The 15692-nt window shown below is 36.2% G+C and overlaps 1 long non-coding RNA gene across 1 annotated transcript in view; it reads right to left on the bottom strand.

The window, feature by feature from the left end:
- Positions 1 to 443: 443 nt before the first annotated feature.
- Positions 444 to 15692, bottom strand: part of LOC138690279 (uncharacterized) — a 117821-nt gene continuing 102572 nt past the window's right edge. Inside the window, exon 3 of the long non-coding RNA XR_011329080.1 lies at positions 444 to 2480. This is a non-coding gene — a long non-coding RNA (uncharacterized lncRNA). The remainder of the gene's footprint in view (positions 2481 to 15692) is intronic.

Here is a 15692-nt window from a genome sequence, read left to right as displayed (position 1 = left end):
TTCTAGCCTTAAGAAACAGTAAAGATTGCTTTGTAAAGTCTTTATATTTTGACTCAGCTTTTCATCTCTAAATATTTGAGATTTAATGCAATTAATCTCTGGCTATACTTCTTCAGGTAAAGTGTGAAACTCAGTTGCCAAGACAACAAGAAAATACTCTTCTATTGATAAAATCGATTTTTATCTTTCCAGTGCTAGAAAGTGAAGGCACACATTTAGGGGCAGAATTCTAAACCTAGTGAGAACCATGGAAGAAAAGCCTTACCAAAGTATAAAGTCTAAATATCTGCATTTTTAAAAATACTAATTATTAATTACATTGCAAATATTTCATATAGTTTTTCAAATGAAGTACACAGGATTTAAACACATAAAATATATTTTCCATCACAAACAAGTCAATTATTCTGTCTTTGACCTCATATTTGCTTTATTAATTTATATTATAATGCAGGGAGTAAGTAAGTGTTCAGTAGGCAAAAAAAGATAAAGCTCTTAAAAGCTACAAGGTTATGATAAACCAGTTAATATTTTTTTAAGGCATTTTGTAATAAAACAGACAACTCACACTTCCAATGCTATTTCACAGAGCATATTTTTAGAGCATATTTTCGTTGCTATTGCACAATAGTAGCAGCTACAAGTTCCACTTTGCTATACAGTGATTCTCTGCTACAAGAAACTTCCCTCACGGCAATGTCAACTCACTCAAATCACATGTAGAATGTACTATAAAGAATCATCAAGTGAAAGTATTTGCCCCTATAATTATAACATCTTTGAATTCAAAGAAGAAGAAATACACCAAAAGCAGAGGAAGTTCTCTTTCCCCATAGGCCACTTGAAGACCCATGATGCCAGTGCTGAATGAATCAGAATGCACATAGTTTGGGTCTGAAATTTTTACAAGAAAAATACACAGCATGGAGCAAATGAACATCAAGCTTATCAAGTACCCTACTGAATTTTAATATCTGTGCAAGAAAGATAAATAGAAAGCTTCCTTACAGACTACTTGTAGAACAGTACTTTATTTTACAAACTGTATACAATTTTTCAGCTACACCTTTTGTTAGCAGCTCCCAACAAACCTCTAAAATCTACTCTTCATCATGCAAATGATGCCATAGAAAAATAACAGAAATAAAACTGCTGACTTTTTTTAACGTTTGATTTGTGCATGCACTGAATTAGTATTGTAAATTCAGGAGATCAGCACTTCTGTGGGCTGATCTTCACAATTTCTCAAAACGTGGACACTTATGAATGAAAAATAGATATAGGTATATTGCAAAATTAAACCTCTTGAAGTAATTCTGGTCTCCAACAAATATTTATTGTTATCCTGATGATGATGATAGCATTACAGGACTTTTGGGAGCTTTCTAATTGGAAGAAATTCACTGTCCATCAACAAGGAAGTCAATAGTGTATTTCTTGTTGACATCAGAGACAGGGGGTTTTATAGAGAATGTTAGAGCAACTAGGTTATTTCTGTCTGTTATAGAAAAAAGAGAACAATTGCAAATTATAAAATTAATGGAAGATTTATTTAATCCTAAGGAAAAAATAAATCTTTTCTTGGATAGGCTTAAAAACAACCTCAAGTGCACATCTAGCTCTGCCTCTTCTTTGGAGAACAGCATCCATACAGTGCTGAGAAGAACTGGGATCCCATGAGTGTTGGGAAGAACTACATCCCTAGAATGCCATACGAACTGTACAATTGGCAGCCATTCTTATAAGCATGAAAATAAAGCAGTCGAATGAAATATCAATGTTAGATTTTCTTGCAGATACACTTCTTATTGAACCAATTCATTTGAACAAAACACTTACCATCTTGGACATAGCTGATGCCCAATCTTGCTGAAGTATTTAACTACATGTATTTAAACTAAATACCAGCAAGAAGCAGCCTAGAGCTCTGAGGATAGCTATACATAGACATGGATGGTGATTTTTCTACTCCAAAACTACATTTCTTAAAAAAAGAATGATCATTTTGGTTCTTCTTCCAACACTTTTGAAATACATTTGTCTAAGTTGTCTTCACCATTGTGGTTGCTAAATGACTTTGTTGCCTATGAACTTTCAGTTAATTTTCTTTCTGGAAGGGGTAATACAAAGTATATTTTATAGACAGTTTTCGAGTACCACCATCACACAAAATACTCAAACACAGACAACACATCCTACTAATTTATTATTATTTCTGTTACTGAAGTCTGAAAGAATGAAAAACCATTGATCTTGATGCAGTACATAACAGTTGATATTCTGGAGGAAAAGAGAAATATACTGATCTTTTAGAGATGTGGATCAGTGGTAGAGTCTCAGACTGTAGTTTCAGGAGACTGTTTTTTGAAAAACAGTGATGCCATTCACTTTGGTCCCCTGCCATTCCTCCCTCGAGCAGCAAAAGAGTTTTCATGCTTGTGCTATTAACTACATTGGAAAAACAACTGGGGGGAGATAATCTGCAAAAACAAAATAAAACAAAATTCAATTAAAAAAAAACAGATGTGGAAGAGGTAACAGATATATCTTTAGTCAATTTTCGAAAGCCATCAAGGAAATCTTTCACTAGGAATTAAGGAGTAGATTTCCATTATTTCATGATAGTGTTTTAAACTTTAAATACAGTTTTCCTTTTAACAACTTCAACCATAAAACAAGCACTATTTCTGTGCAAAATAGTTAGCTAAAATGAATTCATCCTGATCTTTTACACTCATTCAAATGATAAAGAATCCTAAGCTGGGAATCATCAAAAACAAACAAAAAATTGTTTTCTATTTAAGGATGGGAAAAGGTATTCTATAATCTTAGCAAAGTGTTAGCAGTCCATTGTCAATTCTTAATAGTTTATAGATTTCAGCAAGCTCTGATATCATAAACTGATCAGAAACTAAGTTTTCTTTAATTTTACATTCCAAGGCTTGCATAGTACATTGACGAATATCAAAGCAAACATTCTTCTTATATGGATAAGACACACATACTGAGGAATATCTGGTGACATCTTTGTGACTAGATTCTAGAACACATCAGTATGTTTTGGTTTTTTTCCTTTTGTGTTTCTTTCAGAGAGAAAAAGTATTACAGTGATGCCTAAAAACAAGAATTCTCATTCATAAAATGAATAAATGAAACTAAGATACTTCAGTTAAATATGAGAGCAGTGTGAAATAAGGGGCCAGAATACTGTTCTTTTAATTCAAAGTTGATATACTCTTAGTCACTGTGCTGTGTTCTGGATACTACACTAAAAGTTAATTTGGCATGAGATCTAGAAAAAATCCAGGTCTAATATAGGTCTATATTGCCATCTTGGCCTAAAGTACTACAGCCTTGACCACCTTAGGCTAAACTGTAGTTGAACTACAGCCTATCTGAACAATGTTTGTAGATGTCTTTACTAAAACTGGTTTGATATACAAAGCTAATTTGATGTGAGTGACATTTCTTCATTCCTTTTGCTTACATACACAAATTGCGTTAGAATTTATAATATTAGGAAGACATTTGCTAAACATGTGGCAATGATATGCAAGAATCATGCTAGGAAGGTCTGCAGACCTAACTTAGCAGCTCTGAAGAAGCCACTCTCTCTTGCAAGGAATCAAAGACTTCCAGCTAATGCATGTTAGAGTCTTTCTGCATTCATTCCAGGATTCTGTAATATGCCAGCTGAAATCGCATTTTGTTATTGTCTTTTTGGGAAAGCGGGACAAATAAATTATTACCTTGTCTCCTCAGTCTTAATATTGTGATAACTACCCAACTGAAGAAGCAGGCATGTGTGACTTACATTTGAAAAAATAAGAATTATATCTATTGAAGAAAATGCATTGTTTTGCTGAGCTTAATCTGAAATAAATCTTCATACTATTTGTTGATGTTCTGCATGGAGACCACACTTAAAAGGAAGCTAATCTGCAAAGAAGACCAACTATAACCACATTAGAGTGAAGGGTGCTTTTTTGTTGTACTTTATGATTTTTCCATAGGGGACCACAACAGAAAACATGACTGGAAAGAACCACAAAATTGAAGAAAGACACAGCTGCCATTCTCACAGTCTTGGTTCTGCAGTCAGTACAAAAGAAGGGAGACAGAACGCTCAGCTTCCCTGTAATATACATTTCCTTTCCTTGCAAATGGAAACAAGAATTAAGGCGCAAATGAAAGCTGCTAAGGCATTCTCCCAGCAAAGTTTTTTATAATTTCAAAATCATTGGGCAAAACCCATCCTCTCTGGAAAGTACTGGGATTTCTCTTGACAAATTTTTCTTTCAGATCCAAGATGAGGTTTCAGGTTTATAAATAAGGGAGATGAGCAGAAAGCACAGAAAATGCTAGAAGAGCAAGTATGTGCTAAAGAGCCTAGGGATCTCCCATTCTCACATGGGATGGTGAAGCAACCAGACTTGAACCCAGCAGTCTTGCATCCCTGAGATTTAGCTTGCCCACCATCCTCAAGAGGAAACTATCTCTCTCACATGCTGAATATATAGCTGTCCAAAGTGAAACAACTAAAAATAAATGGTAAAGGTTTATCCAAATGCAATCAATAGCCCAGATTTGTGCTGAGTATGGGAAAAAAAGACGTTTCAAGTCTCTGCTCCCAGTCAGAGTGTTTGGCACTTTTCCCTTGTAACTTCAAGTGCAAATTTTATAGACTAGACAGGTCTTTATCAGCAAGGGACCCAAAAATGATGAGAAAGAGAATGGAGGATCCTTAAGGGTTGTAATAAAACATATATATTATAGCCCTGAACAGTTATAATAAAATAATGTTTTACAGTTCAAGGTTTTTAAGTCTGGTTACTTCAAAGGCATCTCTTACATACCTTCCTACAAATCTCCCATCTGAAACATAACATCTTTAAGTGAACACCTGAAGCTATCTTTACCATGCTGATACCTATCAAGATGTAAGCTTTCTCAGAAAAACAACAGAAAACCTTGCTTAAATAAAAACACACTCAGAACGATAACTTAAAATTATCAAAGAAAAAGTTCTGAAAAAGAGAGAAAAGAAACAGGAACTGGATGAATTATTATATCAAAGGCTTTAAAAAAAATAACTGCAAACAGAGTTGCAGATCACTTTTTGTTGTCTTACAAGAGAAGAACAGAGGGACTGGCAATCATATTGCAAACAAAAATATATACAAATAAAATAAATTGCTTCCTCCCTATAAAAAGAATATTTCATTTATGAATGGTAAATTTTGTAAAAGAAATGTTTTGCTTTGGTTTTCAGCAATATTGTAACTTTGCAAGTTAGACAATATACTTAGTGACTTAATTAAGCTCGAAGCACAATGTCAATTGTTAATTTTAAGGGGCAAGGTCGAGATTTTCTCCTCCTCTCAGGACACAACTGAGCTGGCATATTTTAAATGCTGGTCATAATACTTTTGCCAAGTCTTTCATACTGATGGCTCAACACCTGGCATGATTTTTCTGTGTATTTCTCCATCTCAATATTAGCATATTACTACTGTACATTTTGCCTTCCACCTAACAAGAAACTAGCAAATTTCTTTTACCATGTCTCATAGCTGCCTCTACTTTTGCCTCAGGGAAAGCACAGAATACAGCAGAGGTAATGGCACTATCTAACGAAGGCCACCAAAACCACCTTCTGTACCAGAAAACCATTGTAATCACTGAGAAAGCAAGGGAAAGATAAGTTAGAGAAACATCACACAGAAAAGTAGGGAAAGAAACCAAATGAAGATGACTTTCAGAAGTCCACCACAGTCTGGCTGGAGACTGTTCTATATTGCAGTGGATATATCATGCAGCTAATAATCCTGGAATGGAGACAGATCAAAGCTTCAGCTCATAGCTGAAGGAAGGCAGGACCACGCACTACGTAACTGTAGTTGTCTGCTCTAGAATCACTTACATTAATTAACAGCTTACTAACGTAATTGTCTATTTACATATTGTAGAAACAAATTCTATACTAGTTATCTTAAAATAACAGCAAAGACCCAGATTCATTCAGTTAAATAGTTGTAAATACTGTGGTTTTCGCACCATCCAGAATGTTAGGTATATGAAAATGATCCTATGGAGTTCATTGGTAAGGGCCATCCTCTTTTGCCTCAGGTATAGCAGGCTACAGAATTAAATCCTCTGATGCCATATGTAAGATAGGGTATTTTCTACAAGATGGCCTTCAACTGTTTCTTGCTAAATTTTTTTCTGCTTGCCATTAAGAAAAATGCCACCACTTTAACTAGAAGTTGGTGGTCTCAAAATGGTAGAAGAGGGTCCCCAGACCACATGCATAGGATGATAACGGAGACCAGGATAACGCAGGCACACACTGACCCAAAGGCCCTGATGGTCTAAGTACCAATCATGAATGGCCAATTACAGAGCACTAAAGGGATGCAACTTTGAGAGCTGACTCTAAGTGGCTATCAAGGGAACAAAGAACATGTATATGACCTATGCAAAACATTCTGTATGTGGTGAAAATATGGAGGAAATTACGACAGGATGGTTTCAGTCTCTACAAGAACAAGAGGAAAGAAAGAACACAGAGAGAACTGCTCCGGTATCTCCTCCCCAGCTAAGGATGCTGTGCCTTAGCAGTGCTGCTACCTATATGCAGCAGTTTCTCCCTCACCTTAGGGAAAGAGAAAAAGCAGGCTTTTTTAATTTTGCCGTTCACCACATTTTGATACTGATGATTTAGAAATCGTAGGTAAAGTTTTACATTCTACTACAAAACTGGTTTAAGTAAATCAGAACTTTAAAGAGCAGTGTGTGAGCGTGTCCTCTGTATAGGTGAGCACGGATACTGCAGCACAGAGCTACCATAAACACAGGTGAAACAGAAGAAGTGTAGGGGGAAATGTCCCACTGAGATCACTTGGAGCACTATACTATCTGAGCTGAATTTTTTCTTCATAGCTGCTTGGTTCCCTGCTTCTCAAACTCTTCCTCCAAAGCCTATTATTTCCTAAGAAATCGGAAAACAAGTATTTTATTGTAAACAGACACTTCTGCCCAGTCACAGACATTGCAACACCCCAAAAATGTGCAGGATGCTCCTATCTTAAGGATCAAAAGCAAAATTCCTGTTCTAAGCAAGAATTAAAAAATCTTTGCTCATGCAAACTGACAGTTCACTTAAGTTCAAATGCTGACATACCAGTTTATAACAGAAGGGTATCTGTTGTTATATTTTTACATGTTGTTGTATTTTAATCTTCTTCTAAATCAAGAAAATAATTTTACTACTACATCACTAGCTACCTTATTGATAGTTTAGGTCAATGGATAAAAAAGACATTTTATCATATTCACAATTGTTAGAAATTCATTAGGTACTTCCAATAGCAGAAGTGAGAAGAGGCTCAATTCCTTCACTGTTCAAGCACCTAAGTGATCTAAAATAAACAGGTCATAGCTGACTCTTACTTTTAAACTCAGAGTGAATTATTCTTTATTTTGCACTAAAAATACACTCCTCTGCAAACTATTTACACCTTTTATTGTGGTGTGATTGACAGATTTGTCAAGTAGAAGGATTCTAGCACCATCACTCATCATCAAGTGCTGTAAGGCGCTAGTTTTAACTTTCCTAGATTACATCTCTCTTTTTTTAACCTCCACCCTCTATCCAGGAGCTAAAGTGATATTTGCTCGCTATTTGTTTAAAGTACAGATAGTAAGTCCTGTATCACTTTCAGACTGAGATCATCTCAAAGGAGAATGATCTCAAAGGGAGTTAACCGCCTAAGTATTTTAAAAATCTTAGTCTAAGTCTTGGTAGGGACCAAATACATTTCTCCCTCCCATTTGTATGTGAAGTGTCATCATCATATTGGTAAAGGAGAACAGAAAATAGATTCTGTTTTTCCACATTCCATCATGATCTATTGTCACTGGTCACATCTCTTGAAGAACTAAGGGAACTTTCTACACACACTGCAGGAGGAGGAGTGTCAAGATAATTAGTAGCCACAGCTGCAAGTGTTAGTGAAAAAGCTTTTCTTAGAACCATAAGTAATAGAGCTGTTCTGCCTTTTATGCATTTAGTGAAGCACTAGATGTTGAAGCTTGCACTTTACAAAAAATTGGCTAATGTCAGTGGACACAAATGTGTTCATTAAGTATGCTAAGGTTACCCTTGATAATGCCATTTGTTCTTTGCAAAATTTGAATTCCAAATAATAAGCAAATAAGACAAAATTACAGTTTCTGACATCCGGTGAGGTTTTCTTTCCTCTAATCATGAATATGACAATTAATGATCTGCATATACACACAAACACATGTACACACACACAGTCTGCAATTCCTTAGACTAGCAAGGATTAGCAGGAAAACACCAACAAAAGGTACTTTGGGTCAATATTCCTAGAGCTGTCCAACATTATAGAGGAGTACTGGCTAAGCACTATGTGGAAAAGGGCTTTCTATCGCCTTTATCCTGCCCTTGAGCAGACTGATCAGCCTGGCCTCAATTTCTTTTACAGATTCAGATAAAAAAATCCGAAAAAACCCTCTTTTTCTTATGCCTATTGAGGACAAAAAAAAAACCTCTAGAAGACTAGGTTCTTTTTCAGTGCTTACTAAAAATGCGATGACATGGGACTAGAGAAATCTTCCATGTGCAAAAATACTTCTGAAAGTTCCTCTTGAGTGTCACATCTTTACTTTTCTAATCCAACTTTAAAATTCATTGACCTGAATGCTAATTTAGGTCATAGCTTTCATTAAACAATATAAATATACATTTTTAATAATACTTCTCCAAAAATAAGTCTATCTAACATTTAATGGAATAGGTATTTCACACTCATTAGTAAATGAGAGCAGGTAAATCGAGTAAAAATATTTATGGGCACTTAATAAGAGTCATGAAACAAGTATGGAGCATGATAAAATGCACGCAGTCACTATTTGCAGAAGTCAAAAGTGCCTCAGGCAGAGTTCTCAAACTCATAAATCTTCCTCAGAGGTTTGCCTGGGTGACTCTAAGACAAAAGATGTGTGGTGCCTGCAACTGCTGACATTATGCAATGTCATTAGATGTGGTGTTTTAAACAATTTCTTTTTTGAGTAACACAGACTACCCTTTTAATGAGAAGAGAAGCATAAAAGTGCCTCAAAGTAGAGAAATGAGTTATGAGTAATAGGAAATCACTGAGTCTGAATTCAAAGTCTTAAAGTATGATCTGAAAATAGAAGAGCAGATGGACTCCTTTCTGTCCCTTCTGTTTGTTAGCCATTTCCCATCTTGAATTCCTTCCCAGGGTAGGGAAAGCAACAGCTTTTTGATTGAAGCATGCTGGTGATGTAGTTAAGATATGATAAATATCGTGAATGCAATATACAGCAGAAAAGATGTCCCTGACAACAGCTTCCAAATTAAGATTGAATAGAAAAACGCATTATTCCAGGCAAAAAAAAAAGAAAAGAAAAGCCTAACACTGAATCTTAAAAAAACAAGAAGAAACACAGACAATTATTAGCTTTTAACAAGCAAACTCTACACTATGAGCACATCTGGCATAATTCCTGAACGACATTACTGCAGAATGCACACCTTGGTATTGAAGCTGTCTTGAAGCTAATGAAGAAAGAGCAGCATCTACTCTGCATGAAAACAGGAGAGTCAGCTTACCCAATTGGCTACTGTGAAGTGAGCTTGCCACAAAGGAAACTTTTAAAGTGGAGATTATGGAACAAGAATATGTAGGAGATAGGAAAAGGAGAGACTGCCTGATGAAGTACAAGAAGTCTGTGCAATCATGTAGCATAAGGCTGGCTGTTACCATTCTTTTTGGATTAATAATTTTCCTGCTTTTTGATGTTCTCACTACCAGAAAAAACCCCCAAACCACTAGACATTTCCTGGTAAAATATTTATTACTGCTGGTGTTGTTACTTCTGCTGAACTTTCCGTTTCTTGTTTTTAATTTTCCTGTTCTATCACATGCTGATACATGCAAAGAATTCACCTCCCAACAACTCTCTCCAGTAGCTAACATGGAAAATATACCTCTCTACACCTTTAAAAAGAGCGAATTGCTCTTTTAAATTGAAGCTACAATGCACTGCCTGGCAGGTAGCGTACATTATGATATGACATCCAGAAGGAAAAGACAGGTTGTGCTTTGTGTCTCTTCCTCTCCTGTTGTTCTGTTATTGCAAGTTGTATTTCCCTGCTAGACTGTATGAAAAAATACCGAAGCATCTGTATGAAGTTACAGCCACTGAGCGAGAGACCTGTACAAAACACTTTACAAAACACTGGAAAACAAAAGAGCAAAATTATGAGAAGATTGAGCATTGAAAGGGAATTGTTGCTAGGTGAAGAACAGCATTGTTGTCTTACAAGCAGACTTTTCACTTGGGCTGTTCCACAGCACCTCCAAAGAGTGCTAGATGTCAGCAAAGAGAAACTGCTTGTCATACAACTAAATTGTTTTCAATGATTTCTCAGAAAGGCTAAAAAAAGATTCTTCCTTCCTTCCTTTCTCCGTTTATGTCCCCCTGTCGTCATTTAACCCCAGCCAGCAGCCAAGCCCCACGCAGCCGCTCACTCACTCCCCCTTCAGTGGGATGGGGGACAGAATCAGAAGGGTAAAGGTGAGAAAACTGGTGGGTTGAGATAAAGACAGTTTAATAGGGAAAGCAAAAGCCGTGCACACAAGCAAAGTGAAGCAAGGAATTCATTCACTACTTCCCATGGGCAGGTGTTCAGCCATCTCCAGGACAGCAGGGCTCCATGATGCGTAACGGTGACTTGGGAAGACAAATGCCATCACTCTGAACATCCCCCTTACTTTTTCTTTCCCCCAGCTTTACAGGCTGAGCATGATGTCACACGGTCTGGGATATCCCTTTGGTCAGTTGGGGTCAGCTGTCCTGGCTGTGTCCCTTCCCAACTTCTTGTGCCTCTCCAGCTTTCTTGCTGGCTGGACATGAGAAGCTAAAAAATCCTTGACTTAGTCTAAACACAACTTAGCAACAACTGAAAACATCAGTGTGTTACCAACATTCTTCTCATACTGAATCCAAGACATAACACTGTACCAGCTACTAGGAAGAAAATTGACTCTATCCAAGCTGAAACCAGGACACCCCTCAAATATATTCCTTAGCTAAATTAATTGGGAGATGCTTTCTTTGGTCTTCAACACTAGCCAAAGATTTGTTCCTTATTTTATCCTGTAGGAATGGTTTTGTTGACTTCAGTGAATAAACCGTCTTGATTAAAACTGTAGTCAGCTAATACAGATTAATGGATACATCCACAATCATCAGATTAGCAAGGCCTTTTACCTTATAGGATGCTTACTCAAGAAGATGAGAGTGGTTCTGCCTGTACAAAAATTCTAATTTGAGGATGGTTCAGGTTTCAAGCTGAAGTCAATAAAATGTTTCCTAGGCTAGTCATGTTGTTACTCTGCTCTTTCTCTGTCTTATCTGTATTTCTTGCCCTACAGACATAGGTCAATTCCATTTCTGGTATCTCTGAAGACATAATTTCAGCTACAAGGCTTTACTCTTTCACCCGTTAAGAACTTTTTCAATGTTCCCACATTTTGACCAAGGTCCTGGTATAAACAATCACCTATGGAAAAAACTTATTACTTTTTTCACAGGAAGAAATTGGCATAGCACAACCACAGAAAGAGAGACTGAAGAAATACTTGAAACAGCTATCAAAAGAAGAAATAACCCCAAAGACCTATCAGATCTTAGAGAAGATGTTAGAATTAACCTAGATCACTCTTCTATAGCAGGAACTACTGTCCTGTCTAGGCAACAAAACTCCCTATCTTCCAGGCAACTGTTAAGGATTATAAAACTCACCCGGGTCTGATTAAGGGTGTGGCTACATGATTGGGACACAAAAAGGAAAAACAAATCAAAACAAAACTTCAAACTTACTCTGGGAAAACTGCCAGGAGAGAAAATTCAGTGTATGGCATAGCTCCAAGTGAGAAGACTGAAAAACCCTAATTCTAAAAGAGGATGGGGGCAGGGACAGAGGGGACTGATTAATATGAACAGTTTAGACTGCACAAGAAGGGGAATATTGGGTTTAACAATTTCTCAATGCTTAAAAAAAAGAAGAAATTAGATAGGTACCATGTCTTTTAAAGTTGGATCAGTCATTTATTATACCCCTTAGAAGTAAGAGCTGATGTTAATCCTAGTTGAAAGCTAATGAATCAACAAACACAAATTCAAGAGATACCATCTTCAGATATATTTTTCTTTGTTATAAAAAGAACCATGAGAAAGCTTTTTTTAAAAAAAAAATCTAGGTTTAGCCACACTATTTAATGCATCAATTGTCTTGTATTAGTATTGCTATTGATTAAATTCTGTAGTTCTTCTTGGAAAAACAGAGTGAAAAGGCAATTTATCTATGTTTATGAAGACAAGCTTTCCTACAGCTGTACTGCAAGTTTTGCCTCCCAGTAAAGCAATAATTTTTTTTCTATTCTCTGTGCTTTAAGTAATTTAAAATTTTTGATTTTTTTTTTCATTTTAATTTTGGCCACAGCTGGTTATTTTACAGTTTTGCATTTATTTTCTTTAAACTATTAGGCACCAAAAAAAAGGTCGAGGTGGTGTTAGTTGTCATTCTCTGTTTTATTCTAGTCATATTCATGTCAATTTGGTTCATATGTTAGGAGAATTTTCTACCCAGAACAACAACTTTCCCATGTGTCTGTGGAACACAGTTCAATTTAATGGTTAATTTATTTCCTTTGCATTTGAAATTCCTAAGTGAACTTAATAAATCTAGAACCTACTAAATTGACCAGTAATTATTATGCTGAGAGAAGAAGATCCAGGGCTTTAGAAAACATAGGTCTGCTTTGTAAGCAAATGGTCTAAGTAATAACATTAAAGTTCCAGAAGGAGAAACACCTCTTTTATAGGCACTCAAGTAGCTGAAGCTATAACCAAGTGTTCTTCGTATTCTTGTAAGAATCGCTGCCACTTGCGGTCACCACAACCAATGGTTGAATAATCAGACTCACTGTAAGCATTGGATTTAAAGGTTAGAGAAATTTTGAAAATAAAACACGTGGAGGTGTTCATTAACTGCAGCCCTTCAACAGCAAGAGAACTCAGCTGTCAAGACCTGGTACATTAATATAAAGGCCTCTAGGCTGGATTGACAAAAATTCAGATGATGGAACTAAATAAAGAATACTTCATTGTTAGGAAATGTCAAAGCAGCACAGACTTATAAATTCAACAAACAAACATACAAACCCCAAACCCTAGATACAATTGATTATATCTTCCCAAAACTTTTTACAGTATACTTGATGAAAAGTATTTCCCTCAAGTGTAACTAGCAACAAGTATTCCCAGGCATAGGATGATGCAACATGATGAGTTCAAGAGTAAAACTCTATGTATCCTAAGAAACTTGTTAAATTCTCTATTTAAAATAAAATGTTATGAATGTGAGCTTTCATCAAATTATTATCAATTGCAAGAAATAGTAATAGATGAAGATGGATAAAAGAAAAGTCAGACCAAGGATCCATGTCCATAAACATTTATAGCAGGAAGAGGATAAAAACTATCATATTTTTAAAAGCAAGTGAGAGAAACTACATACTTCCTTATTCACTACCCAAGTCTTCCTCCAATGCTGGAGTCTTCAAACTCTGAATTCTGGTCAGATCCAATTAGAGAAGTCAGACTACTCTGAACCATGTGGATGAAGGATCAAGAGCACAATAAGGAGAATGGAGTCTCATTTTCTATGTGATACCTGGAATAATGTCCCATAGAATGTCAGACAACTCTGAGGATGTGTATGGATGTGCATTCTTCTGCAATTCCCACTCCCTTTTGTCATAAAAAATAGATATTATTCATGAATGGTGTCAGAAAGAAGTATTCTTTTTTTATACATGGTTGTAATATTTTTTCAGTTTTTTTCTTCAGCTATGTTATCAGAACACTACCAAGAACATTTTCTTTAATATTCTGCAAACTGTTCTTCTTACTCTTCAATACTTTTTCAAAAGTTCTATTTTTTTAACTGATTTTATCAGAAAAATAGTATATCAACATAATTATTTCCTCTCGATTATTCAATTTGGCTAAGATTTAATATCAACAACTCAGCAAATTCAAGACAAAAAAACCTACTCAACTTTAATTACATCAATATGTGGTTAATTTATTCAAGATATTATGAAACTTCACTTGCTCATCAGTCATTCTTATTCAGTTAAGAATCAAAATCCGTAGATTTTTCACATATTAGATTTTCAATTTCCCTTAGCGTATAGGACACTTAAAGATTAAATACCAACTACAAAATAAATATATATTACTAACTTTTCAAAATACCACTGAATGCAGTTTATTAAAAACAAAGAAAAAGAATCCATGTGACATATTTTATTTTTCATGACTGAGGGAAGAGGGAGGGAAAGCTACTTGAAGCTAATTGTCCAGACCAAAAACTAAACTTAAGTGTTGCCAAGGCGAGTCTCCCAAGCCCTTATGCAATATACAGGGAAGAACAGAGCGTTCCTAAAATAAGATTTATTACAGCCAGCATACTGAGTACCTAATATAAAATGCGGAAGCACAATGTAGATCTCAAGTCCTAATGTTCTTCTTTCTCAGATTCAAGTTAAAGCCTCAGTGTATCTCATGGAGCCAGTTTCTTGAAACTATGAGCTAGCCATCTACATCCAATCTTATAAAGGAGTGGCAGAGTTATAATAACTGAGGATATCCAAATCACTCAGTCACACACTCACTCATACACTCACTCACTCTCTCTTAGTCTCTTTCTTCTCTAAGTACCACAAAATACAAATTGCATAAACAACCTTGGAAACAGGGACCAGAATCTATTTCCCATTCATAAAGATCAGAATCTGTTTCTCAGTATATAAAGGGGGCTAATGAGAAAGACAGGAAGAGACCAAGGCCTGTAGTGATAGGACCAGGCACAGCAGTTATAAACTGACAGAGAGTAGATTTAGATTGGACATAAAGAAAAAATTTTTTATTATAAGGGTGGTGAGGCGCTGGAGCAGGTTGCCCAGAGAAGCTGTGGCTGCCCCATCCCTGGCAGTGTTCAAGGCCAGGTTGGATGGGGCTTGGAGCAACCTGGTCTAGTGGAAGGTGTCCCTGCCCATGGCAGAGGGGTTGGGCTAGATGACCTTTGAAGGTCGTTTCCAACCCAAACCGTTCTATGGCTCTATAACAGCTGAATGTCCTAACTATGGGGCTCCAAGATGTCATCTTGTGCATGACAACTCTTAGTAGACTAAGAAAACATAAACTTTTATCTTTATGGTATCATTTTCAAAGGAATGGAAAATTTACTTGCTGCTTGAGGCAGGTATTCTGGAACAGAGTTACGTATTTTTTTTCTTATTTGTTTACTCTAACCAAACGTGTATTATCAAAAATGCATGCGGCACCCACCTCCTGCAACTGTCTTTTTAAATCATAGTGAACAAAGTTGTCATGTTTTGTGCTGATCCCAGGGTTAATATGACTTAAGAGACTGAGAACACAGTTGCCATATTAGACCTTCCTAGAATCTAAGTGAAAAATTGGAAAATTCTGTGTCTCCTCTGAAGTCTTAAACACAATGTGTGTGCTCAGTCCTGTCCAGGTGGCAGTCCTGCATACATCCA

Source organism: Haliaeetus albicilla, chromosome 21 (genome assembly GCF_947461875.1).
Source record: "Haliaeetus albicilla chromosome 21, bHalAlb1.1, whole genome shotgun sequence".
Lineage (NCBI taxonomy): Eukaryota > Metazoa > Chordata > Aves > Accipitriformes > Accipitridae > Haliaeetus > Haliaeetus albicilla.
This window is presented reverse-complemented; position numbering and strand designations above follow the sequence as displayed.